Genomic DNA, 12,747 nt, shown 5'->3' on the forward strand with positions numbered 1-12,747 from the left:
CTGGGCCTGGCGGACTTTCCTCCTAGCGCTGTTGCTGGGGGCCACGCAGAGGGCGCGCGCGGCGGCTGGCTATTACCCCCGCTTTTCGCCCTTCTTTTTCCTGTGCACCCACCACGGGGAGCTGGAAGGGGATGGGGAGCAGGGCGAGGTGCTCATTTCCCTGCATATTGCGGGCAACCCCACCTACTACGTTCCGGGACAAGAATACCATGGTAGGTACCGCAGCACCTGCGCGCTCGCCGCCGCCGGGTGCGCTCGCCAGCGCACCTTTATCGTCCCTTTCCTTCTTCCAAGGGGCCCTGGAAACAAGAACCATGACAAACCTGGCCCCAGCTTTGCGCTCGGTCCAGGGAGCGAGAGTAAAGTTAGTGGAGAATGGAGTCGCGAGTTGGGATTCATTCTCCATGTCCCCACTCCCCGAACGCATTTCCTGGTAATGAGCTGGTGCTTGTGATAAACGCCTGAGAATTCTTGGGGTTCGGTGTCTTTCCCCCTCACTCCCCGTACTTACGCAGGCACTTTAAATGGAACCTGCGTATTTTGTTTCTTTAATCCTAGGACTTGAATTTCAGACCTTTGTCCTGCTCCCGGTCCCCCCAGATGGGTCCCCGGGGGGCTTTGGGGCTGTCGCTGGACTTTGCGGGCAGGCTGGTGACAGACTGAAGCGCCCAGGTCCGTGACTGCCCCGCGCCGCTCGCCCCCAAAATTCCCGTTGCTCACCAGCCAGGAGTCCCTGGCATTTCATTCAGTGTCAAACAGCCCTCCTGAAAGGGAGCGGCTGCTTCCAGCTCCCTATTCTTTTGAAAGTGTAATTTAATATGTCAGTAACTGATGATTTTTATGATTCCTGCCTTATTTCTACATGGTGCTTCTTGTTAGAATTATCTTTGTGATGTTTATTAATGACTTTGTATTTTATCTGCACAGCTTTAATTTCCAGGTACAGGCTGGAATCCCTTATAATTTAGAGGTATCTTTTAAAAAAAGGAATCATTATGCAGCCCTGCATCAAAAATAAACATTATAGAAGAAATAAAATTCAGCTCCAATAAATATAATATCATGTAGTGCATGTATTTTAAGCTAGTACATCGAGTATGTGGAAAAATAAAAAATGTCTCTTTTCTGTGTTTCTTCTGGGACTTCTGAACATTTCACTTCTATGGAGCTTTTAAGCAGCGACAGGCACTATTTAGTTAGAATTTCAACCCCAAAATATTTATACCCAACCTAATAGAAACCGTTGTCCAGTAGGCTCCTGTTAATAGTTTGTATCTGTAATAGGCTAACAATTATTAGCATGGTGGGAGATAATCTATGGGGTGCTGGCACTAAAGACAGACAAGCATTTAAAAATTTTAAGAATCCTTAGGAGTTTCTGTTTTAAAAAAACCTTGATATCTATTCTAAAATATTTAGCTTAAATAAACGTCTCCTAGAGGTTTTAAACAGTGTTTTTTACAACTTTCTTGTGGCATGGTGGCAGCCTTGTCTGTAAAGCAGGAGTTTAATTTGGTGGAATTTTAGAAATAATTTTGGAAAATTAATGTTCCGTAACTAGTCCCTTTTTAGATAAAAGTGCTTACTACCCCCTCTTCCTAAGAACAAGCTTGTGCTTTTCTGAGGTAATGGGAATCTTTAAGTGGAAGGAGCAGCTACTGTGATGGCAACCAGACCTAACCCAAAGCCTGATTGACTGAGCCTGCTGCTCTGTGCGACTCTTAGCAAAAGTTCTTGCCCAGTATTATCTCCCAGTGAGAACGGTGGGTAAGTGGGCGAGGCTGGTCTCAAAGTCGTAACTGTCAGGTTATGATGGAAGACCATGTGATGATACAAAGCTTTATTATTATTTTTTTCTGTTTTCCACATACTTTGGAAGGTCTTGATATCGAAAACTTAACTAAAAACACCAAAATATTGTACTCTCTTTGGTCTTGCTCCCTCAGTTAGCAAATGCAAGTCACCTTAAGACTCATCATAATCACATATTTAAGTCTGAAAAGGAATGGATAATGTAGAGTAAGAATAAAGTGTAGATACTTCAAGTTGGATATTGCGGGGGAGGATCTCAATTTCCACCTCTTTTCCACCACCAGAAAAGGTAGAGAAATTGTGTTATTTAAGTTATGAAAGGTCAAATTATTATAAGCTTTGAGAATTGTGTCAGATTTTAAATTTCTATTATCTATTTTATTAAACATTTAGATTTTGGAACTAGCTGTAGCTATAGGCCTTCAAGTAAGAGGGGTTTTTTTTTGTAAAATGTTCTAGAGGTAGAAGACATGTTTAAAAATGAAGTGGTGCTTATGTATGTCTCTTTTCCTTTTAGGCTTTTGAAAATTAATTTTAAAAATTCAGACACACACACACACACACACACACACACACACAGCTTCTGTAAGAATTGAACTGCTAATGGGAAAACTTAATCTCATGTACTTTGTGGTTGGTCCATTTTGATATGTGACCAAAGTGAGAGGTCTTTTGGCCAAGAAGTCTTCTTAAACTTATAAGAAATCTGTAAAATGTTAGCTTGAGACTTTATTTCTAACCTTCTAGATCCTTAAAGTGTAACAGTTATATCAGGAAAAAATCAGTTACATTTATGATATACATTGAAGTCACCATTTGAATGAACTGTGTTTGGATGTAGAGCTGATAGTTGTGACCTTTTTTTTTTTTTTTTTTTACACCTAAAAGAATGCATTGAGATAAAGGTGGTGTGCACAGTAGCATCTAACACAGAACATTTCTGTAGATCAGTCAGCTGCCCTCTGACACTGGGGTGTGTGGTAGAGCTCAGAATGTAAAATGGGGCGGCAATCGCCAGTCTAGAATAAAAGTGGTTCACAATTATAGGTCCCTGTATGTGTCGTATTTAAATATATCTATGGAATATCTTTAACAAAAATAAAAAATATATGGTACTAAAAATCTGGAGCTTTCGAGTCTAACAGAATTGTCACAGATTTTTACATTAAGTAGTATATCCATCTATTTTCAGTACTGGCAACTCTATAAATAGTGCATGGTTACATCTGGTGTGTTCTCATCTCTCAATTAAATGTCATTTGGTATCTCTCTCATCTTCCTATATCTTTTAAATTCTGTTGTCTATGACTGTTTTGAAAGGGCATTATTAGTCACAATGAACCGTGAGTATACCACAATGTAAAAGCTCAGCAAAAGGAGTTCTCATATACACCATGTTGAATTAGAAAGGTCCCAGCATCAGAACATTTTTTTTTCTAGAATTTCCTTTTCTTTTGCACAAATCCTAAGACATGGTCAGTTTCCCCAATGTGCGTTTCAGGCACCAAACCTGGATTTTGTGTGTGTGTGTGTGTGTGTGTGTGTGTGTGTGTGTGTGTGTGTGTGTAGAAAGTTGCAAATGATGGGGAAATAGGCAACAAGAATCTACATGGTTTAGTCAGGTAGCCATTTCTCTTTTCCAGCCATGCCCCATGATTCAGCACACCTTCTCCTAGGGACAAAGGCAGTATTGTGAAAAATGTGGTGGTTGGATTGAAGTCTGCACCTTTCCTCACCTATGATCGTTCCTATTCCTCACCCCCAACCTTCAGGTAGCTACCATCCATTTTTGTTTGCCACTCTTCCCCTTGCCCCCCAATCAATTTATGATGAATGTGACTTGTCAGTATTGAACTTTCCCACATTTTTGCTTATAGTTGTAGAAAGATGTCTTTCCCCTCTTTGCTTAAAGTAAGTTTAGCATCACTGAGCAACCAGATAATAGATTTGGGGATAGAAAGACTTGGATGCCCCTGTAATCATGTCAATAAGGAACTGCCCCTCACAGGGTTGGCTTTACTCAGTCACCATCAAAAAGGAGAGGTCAGCCATTAGAAGACACTGTACATGAAAGCCAAACATAAGTAAATGAGTCTGCCCAAAATACTTGAGCTTTGGTGAGACAATGTACCTGAATTTCCGAATGGACTAGAATTTCTGTTGTTATGGTAGCTTAAGATAGGGGAAGTGTTCCATTAACAATGAGAAGTATGCTCTAAAATATCAACTGAGAGAAAAAAATTTGGCCTTCAGTAGAATTGAATTGGTGATGTGGCATGATGTTTTCAAAGGGGGATTTTATTGTGTTTTGTAAGTCCGGCATCACTATTGGTAATTTTTTCATGCTGTATATCCACTCCATTTTTTAAAAAAAATATATTGTGAGACAGACAGGAAAATCAATGTTCTATTCCTAAAACTAAACATTTACTTTAAGGAAAGGTATAATCAGGATAGAGTATTGAGGGCACTTTATTTTGACAATTTCCAGTATTACTGTTCAGGACACATATGTTCTGAAATTAACTGGTTGCTGTTTAAAAATTATTGTTCAAAGGAAGTGCAATTTAATGACCTTTCAAATACCAGATGATATTTATGTCGGACATAACTTTTGGAAATATATTCCAGATTTCCTTCCTTTCAAAGGAGTGATTTTATTATTTGGAGTAAATTGATTTGCTATTACTAAAGTAACTGCATTGCTGATGAGGTGATCGGTTATTTATCATTCATATGTTTCAGATTCTATAATCAGTGTATTTAAACTTTCAAAATCATTTGTCAAATGCAATTTATAAGCGAACTGAAGCTGCGTCCTGCCTATATAGGACTATGAAAATTGGGCTTTTTTTTTTAGCATTTTGCTCTACTTGTCACATATTTATCTTACTCTCTACAATTTATTTCATACATGTTTTACTGATGTGGTTCAGATTGTTTCTTAAATCATAAATCTTGCTTCCTGTAATTTATATTCACTGTGAGTTTCAATTCCAATTTTAAACTAAAAATCAAGTCTTTAGAATTATAGTTCAAAATATTTCATTTTGGCAGAAATTCATACTTCATTCATTCTTACATTACTAGGAGTTATTTAATTATATTTCCTTCCAATTTGTGTGAATTTTTGTTTTAAACTATTTTATTTGCATTGAAAATGTTAATGAATAAAATGGTAACGTGTCATTGTAATAATATGAATATAGTTTTTACAGAACTGTCTTGGTCTAATAAATTTGACTTTTTATCTTTAAAAAGAGTGATATTTTACGAAGATTTTAAAGTCAGCGTTTTTGACTTTCAAATTTTTATAGATTAGTTTTATTCAAAAGAAAATATCTAAAAATCTATCTTTGATTTTTTTTTTACCGCCTGGGAATTGGTCAACTTTATAGAATAAACTAGAAGCCTTACTCCATCAATTATTTAAAATTGGTTGCATAATAAGCCATAATTGTTTTTCTGATCACTTCAAGTACTAGTTTGAAACTTATTGTGTCTTTAATCTTCATATATAGTTGCTGATGCAATGACCCCTTTATTTCAAATAACCTTTACGTTTGAAAAGCATAAATAAATTCCGTGACCAGTACTTTTTGAACATTTACATTTTAAAAGACATACACACACACACACACACACACACACACACACGAATATGAAGTTCTTTGTGTCACATAGAAATAGAAAAACTGGATAGCCCTACACTGAGGAAAAAATGGAAGGTGGAGTGCATTAGGTTGGAATGGGCAGGTTCACCATGGACAGAGAGAGGTGGTTTAGGCTATGCCTGAGTAATGACTTAATATACGTTAAAAGGGAAATTGACTTATCTAAATATTTTCATTTCAAAAACATTGGGGGTGATTAATCCACCCCCTTTACCTGATTTTAGAGTCATTTGAAAAATAACTGCACTATATAGCATTTCAGTCTCAACAACTTTAAGCAAAAGCGTTTTAAAAGCACTATTTCAGATATTCGAATTGAATTTTCAAATGTGAATATCTCATAATGACTGTTCAAACACAGGAATTGCATAGCTTTAAAAAATTATTGGCTCTCAGAACGTTCTGCATGAGATGGTATGATCTCACTTTGGTGTCAATTGTGTGGCTCAGAGAGTAATTTTCACCACAGTCACCTGCCATGCACATCTCATTGAAGACAGAGCTTCTGAAGGGTTGAATGCTGTGCCTATAGGTTAACCAATTATTTTTAAAATGTCTGCTTCTCTAAATCTATACCTATTTTTTTCTTTTTTATTCTATCCTCTCTAAGAACCAATTATGGCAAATGTGTTTGAGTATGTGTGTGTGGTAGGGGGATCAGTACAAATGTAGAAATGTTGATTTGTGGTATAAGGCAGCCCTAAATCACTCAAAATAAAAAAAACAAAGCTAAGATAATTAGATAGCATTGAATCCCACTAAGAAATAACTATAGGAGTTCTGAGTTTTCAAAGTAAATGTTTAAAATGCAGGTTATCCTTTAATGCTGAATTCACTTTCCTTAAAAAATTCGCTTTCCTTCAACTTCATGTTGAAAACAAAATTTTATTACAGCTAGGCACAGTGGCACACGCTTGTGATCCTAGCTACTTTGGAAACTGAGGCAGGAGGATCACTTGATCCCAGGATTTCAAGACCAGCCTGAGCAACAGAGTGAGACCCCGTTTAAAAAGAAAATTATTGATTAAAATACTCTTACATGATAGGAAGGGTGACATGTTACGGATAGCACCAATTATTGATGTCCGCTGGTGCCCACAAACAAAGTGACCTGAAAAAGAGTGACAGTAGACCCGTAAGTGCTATGGTCACCTGAGTCATCTGTCTCTGCCTTTCCCCTCTCCTTCCTGCTCTGTCTCATCTTGTCTTCTTCCCTGTAAATTTTCTCTTTGTCTTTCCTCCTTTGCTTCCTTTGAAGCATGGTCCTTGCTTTCCCTCTCCTGTTCCTTTCTCCTTTCTGCTTCACAACTGTATTCCTTTTCTTTTTAAATTCTTTCACTTTCTTCCCTTCAGGTTTCCCCCATTGCCATCTCTACACCTTTTTTCTCTTCTTACTGATAATAATATGAAAAAAATCAGTACATTTATTATCAACTGTTTAGGTCAGTCATAATTCTTGTATCAAGCTCTGATTTGCTGTGGTCCTCCCATAGAATTGCTTCATATCGCTGAATTACATGGAGCTGTAAGGGAGCCATGGGCGTGAGTATTTTTAACTGGATGCTGAAGATAGAACCGTGTTCATATCTTGCTCTGCCATTTATTAGCAGTATAATTCAGCGATATGAAGTGAAAATCTATTGATTAGGGTCTTTGGGAAGGTTGTTTTTATTATTATTATTGAGACAGAGTCTCAGTGTTGCCCAGGCTGGAGTGCAGTGGCACCATTTCAGCTCACTGTAACCTCCACCTCCTGGGTCCAAGCGATTCTCGTGCCTCAGCCTTCTGAATAGCTGGGACTACAGGTGGGCACCACTAGACCAGGTAATTTTTGTGTTTTTACTAGAGACAGTGTTTTGCCGTGTTGGCCAGGATGGTCTTGAACTGCTGACCTCAGGTGGTCCACCCGCCTTGGTCTCCCAAAATGCTAGGATAACAGGCATGAGCCACTGCACCCAGTCAGAGTCTTTGGGAAGACTCTTGATAAAACTGATAAAGAATATTTTATGAAAGACTCAGCAGGCACTTACTTTTTGTCCTAACCTTGCCTATTCTAGCTCGGATACAACCAACTTGTGACCTTGAGCATAATGGCCACATGCCAGTGATGGTGGAACAGAACTTTAGAGGGAGCTGGGCCCTCATTTATATCCTCAGGCAGCTATGCCAGCCTTGAAATCATGACTGGAATTCTTGTATTGTGAGAAAAATTAAGTTGTTTCTGTTGCTTGTAGCTGAATGCAATCCTAATTAATATGTATTTCATCTAAACACACAGATGTCCTAGTTAACATTCGCTTTTATGTCAGTCATAATTCCTGTATCAAGCTCTGAATTGCTCTGGATCCTCTCATAGAGTTGCTTTTGGTAACCTTGATAAAACTGAGGTGTTTCCTAGGAAATTTTTGACAATATATTTTCAAACTATCTCTTAAGGTATGCTACTTTTACAGGTGGCAACGATGGTGCATTTTATGTTAGCTTTTCTAATTATGCTTTGAGAAGGTAACCTGTGGCTGACCTCAATTTCTGGAGCTTCTTATATGCTGATAATTTATGCTTGTTAGTTTCCTTCACTAAACTTTATTTCCTGACACTCCTATCTCTCTAAAATGCAGTGTCACCATATGTAAATCCTGTTGACATTTAAAATATCTAGATGTGTGACATGGTTGTGAATGTGAGCTCTGCCCCAACCTTCACCTTGTTTGTCATATCTGGCTCAGCCTCTAGGACCATATCCAAGTTTGTCATTTCTTTTGCTTATTACATATTGACATAGGAAACAGACATCTGAGTCTTACCTTCAGGAACATGTAATCTGTTTGTTTGGGCCACCTTTGTTGTGAATGTTGAGATATGTTATGATCATAGTTCCAGTTCTTTTCACATTTCCTTTTCTTTCATAAACACTTCCTGAATTCTCGTCCTGCAAATAGTGTTATATGCCCAGTGTGTGTGATGGAGGAATATGAGGAAATTAGTTGGTTCTAAGCCCTTAGAAAAAGTGGATGTGCACTCCAATTTCAAGCACTAATATTACCTGAAAAAAGGCAACTCAAAGGCTCCTGAATGAATGAATTATGACAGTAACAGTAGCAAACCCTAAAGTAGTACTTAATATGTGCCAGGCACTGAGGTAAATGCTTTACACATATTAATTCATGTAATTCTCACAAAATCCTCATGAGGAAGGTACTGCTATTCTCATTTTATGGATGCATAAACTGAGTCACAGAGAGGTTAGTGTTTTGCCCAAGATAGCAGAGCTGCTGCGTAGTTCTCCAGAATCCATCCTTTTAGATAGTAGATATTTATTTTTCAAAATGGTGGTTATTTCAGAAAAGGAAAAAGAAAATAATGATAAATAATAAAAGTAATCTCAAAAATGAGAAAACAAAGAAAAGTAAAAGCTAATTTTATTATTTAAAATAAAGATTACAAAATCAAACCAGAAAACTGATATCTATGCTAAACAAAGTTGGAATTTCGTTGTCGTAAGTCCATAATTCTTTGACCAGACATTGTCTCCCAGGTAAAGCACAAAGCAATCATCTAGTATACTGTTGGCCTGAAAGAGTTAACATGTCTTCAAAGTATAATGACACATAAAAATACAAAAGAAAGCGCTTTACAACCTTTTTAAAATTTATTTTTAATATTTTGATAATATAATTTTTATTAAGAAAAAAAATTTTTTTTGAGACAAAATTTCGCTCTTGTTTCCCAGGCTGGAGTGCAATGGCGTGATCTTGCCTCCCGATTCAAGCAAGTCTCCTTCCTCAGTCTCCTGAGTAGCTGGGATTATAGGCATGTGCCAACATGCCCAGCTAATTTTGTATTTTTAGTAGAAACGGGGTTTCTCCATGTTGGCCAGGCTGGTCTCGAACTCCTGACCTCAAATGATCCACCCACCTCAGCCTTCCAAAGTGCTGGGATTACAGGCATGAGCCCCCACGCCCAGCACTGCCAGGGATTTTATACTTAACACCCTGTAAGGGAATATCAAAGCCTCTTGGGCTCAAGTGATTCTCCCAACCTCAGCCTCCTGAGTAGCTGGGATTATAGGCACATGCCACCACACCCCACTAATTTTTGTATTTTTTATAGAGATGGGGTCTTACTGTGTTGCCCAGGCTGGTTTTGAACTCCTGGACTCAATCAATTTGCCACCTTGACCTCCTGAAGTGCTGGGACTACAGTGGTGAGCCACCATGCCCAGGCCAGGAGGTCGACCATTCTAATGCTTTCAGTGCTACCTTCATGCTGGTGACTCCCTAATGACTCCCTGACTGTCTTAGGCCCTCTGTATCTTACTGCCCACCCAGTATCTCCTCTTAGATAGCTACTGGAGCTTCTTGTTTCCCCTCCCCCGACTCTCCTAAAGCGTCTTCTGTAGTCTCTCCAGCTATGTTAAGGCCAACTCCGTTCCTACAATGGTTTAATCTCAAAATCTTTTTTCTCTAATGCTCCACGTCAGTTCCATTCCTAAGTCCTGCTGGCTTTGCATTTGAAAACACCCAGAATTTGCCATTGCCACAGCCACTTCTCACCTGGATATTACAACAGGCTCCTACAACTTTCTTTGCGTTAACGCTTGCTCACTTTCATGCTAGTCTGAAAACAGCAGCCTGGGTGCTCTGCTAAAAGCCAAGACGATGCCACTCCTTTGATCTACACCTAAGACATCATATATTTCCCTCATTTGCCTATAACAGCCCTGGTCTTTCTCTATTTTGCCAGTATCCATCCACTTTAGCATTTTACCAACAGAAATAACAAAATCTGAATAGTAAATTATATAGCCATTCTATCTATACCTTTAGTTGCTCCCAGTCTGTCTTTAAGAAAAAGATAAAATATTCAGCATGGCCTATAAAACCCTGTGGCACCTGCCTGTTTGGTTACTTTTCTGACGTAGCATTTTACCTCCTTCCTCTTATTCCTCCACTGAACCCATAGGACCTGTTTTTTTCTCTTCAAACACAGTAGGAGCTCAGACCCACCTCAGGACCGTTGCAGTGCTATTCCCTTGTCTAGCATGCCTTTCCCTAGATGGCCTTGTATGCCTGTCCTTTCCTGATTCAGATCCATACTGAAATGTCACCTTCTCCATGAGGCCTTCCCTGACCACACCATGTAAAACTGCTCCATTCTTCCCAGGACCCATATCCCCCTGACTGCTATATTTTTCTTCATTGCTGTTATCATCCTGTCTGTATTCTGTTGTTTTACCTTGTTCCCTTTCTGTGCTCTATCAGTATAAATACCTTAAAACCTCATCAAAGCGGGTTTTGCTTGCTCCTCTATTGCCTGTTTTGCTTCTATTCCTAGTGCCTAGAACAGTGCCTGGCACACAACAGGCACTTAATCAATCAGTGAGCAAAAATAGCACTTGGGATCCCTGTCTAATATGAGTTATAATTAAAATTGTTGTCTGAAAGTGGCAATGCCAAGATAATTAATCAAGAGGATCATCTATAAAGATGGGTTTTGAGTACAATTTCTAAATTTTGGCTTTGAACCTATGATAACAATGTTTGAAAAGAAAATCTGAAAACCATGTTTCTACTTTCCCACCCTCCAAACTTACAAAATTCTCATGTCTTTTGTGAGAATATGCAAAGCTATTCATAGCAGTCTGTTGGAATGAGTTTACTTTATGTTAGCATATCCAAAATAGTTCTCATAGCAATTAGTGACTACATTAATAGAAACTATAATAGATTTAAAGTTGTTATTCCCAGAAGTTTCTCTATGCTGCGCCATAAATAAATTTGAAACAATCTTGATGAATGGGTAGCTAGTTTGTATTTAAAATTTCCTTTGAATAGGAATAAATAGTGGGAAGGACAGAAACCAAAATCGTTTGGCTCCATACTCAACATATATGTAATAACCTTATAGAAAACACACAAAAATGGAAACGCAACAAATCTCCCCAAGGATTTTGTCCTTTAAGAGGAATTTACTTGGACAGTGATGAACATACAAAGGAAACAGCAGCTGAGAATTTTGCATCTTCATTAAATTACATATATTGATATCCTGTAAGTTGAGAGGATCAGAGGCTTCAGACTTATGGAAATTAATATGAATGTTTCCAGGACTTGTTAGTGAGAATCGCTCAAATCTTATAGGTAAGATAGAAATAAAATTCCACTCTATCCATAACATATTTAGATATTGTAATTTATGAGCCCTTGAAATCAGAAATGACTTAACTCTCAGGGATTTGTGATAGTGGCTAGCACACAGGCTCAGGAAGTGGACTGGCTGAGTTCATTTCCAAGCTTTGCACTTTTTAGTCATGTGATCTCGGACAAGTGATCTCACTTCCCTATGTCTCGGTTTCCTCTTCTGAAAAATAGTGATGATAGTACTTATCACACAGGGTCGTTTTGAATCTTCAGTGAGTTATTGCATATGGAGAACAACATGATGCCTGTCACAGAAGATGTTAAGTATTATTTATTTATTTATTGGGATGGAGTCTCGCTCTGTTGCCCAGGCTGGAGTGCAGTGGCACCGTCTCGGCTCACCTCAACCTCCACCTTTTGGGTTCGAGCGGTTATTGTGCTTCAGCCTCCCGAGTAGCTGGGATTACAGGCACCCACCACCATACCTGGCTAATTTTTGTATTTTTAGTAGAGATGGGGTTTCACCATGTTTGGCCAGGCTGGTCTCAAACTCCTAATCTCAGGTGATCCGCCCACCTTGGCCTCCCAAAGTGCTGGGATTATAGGTGTGAGCCAACACACCTGGCTGAGTAGTAGTATTATTATGACATACTTTCTGTTATTTTTTCCTGTGATTAAAAAGGAATATATTTATTTAATCTATTTATAGTCTTAGGAATTGTAATCTTTTAAATCTTAACATTATGTGCTCTTGATATCGACATTTTTCAAAAACATAATTTTCATGGTCTATAATATTTTACTGTATGCTGTAGCATAACTTAAAAATCTATAAATATTTCACATTTTAGGTGTTTTCCTTTTGTTTTCAATGTTATAAACATTATGATGAATATTTTTGTACGTCTTAAATTTTGGCAAAATTCTTTCCCCCAAGTTGTGGTTTTATTTTTACTTTTTTCATGAATTTTTATATGCACATTGTGTTAATACATTTATGAAAACAGATACATTTTTGTTTCTTTGTTTTCTTATATTGCTTTTGTGCTGAGAGCGTCTTTTCCTAATCATAGACAAGGTAAATATTTACATAAATATTTTTCCTTTTTTTTTTTTTTTTT

At 38.1% G+C, this 12,747-nt stretch overlaps 1 protein-coding gene across 1 annotated transcript in view; it reads left to right on the forward strand.

Annotated features, from left to right (window-relative positions):
* Nucleotides 1–6: 6 nt before the first annotated feature.
* The window catches only part of RELN (reelin), a 538,867-nt gene continuing 526,126 nt past the window's right edge, over nucleotides 7–12,747 (forward strand). The window contains exon 1 of the mRNA XM_011985112.1: nucleotides 7–212. The gene's annotated coding sequence lies outside the window, so the exon portion shown is untranslated. The remainder of the gene's footprint in view (nucleotides 213–12,747) is intronic.

The sequence above is a fragment of the Mandrillus leucophaeus genome, unplaced genomic scaffold, assembly GCF_000951045.1.
Source record: "Mandrillus leucophaeus isolate KB7577 unplaced genomic scaffold, Mleu.le_1.0 Scaffold1068, whole genome shotgun sequence".
In the NCBI taxonomy this organism is placed as follows: Eukaryota; Metazoa; Chordata; class Mammalia; order Primates; family Cercopithecidae; genus Mandrillus; species Mandrillus leucophaeus.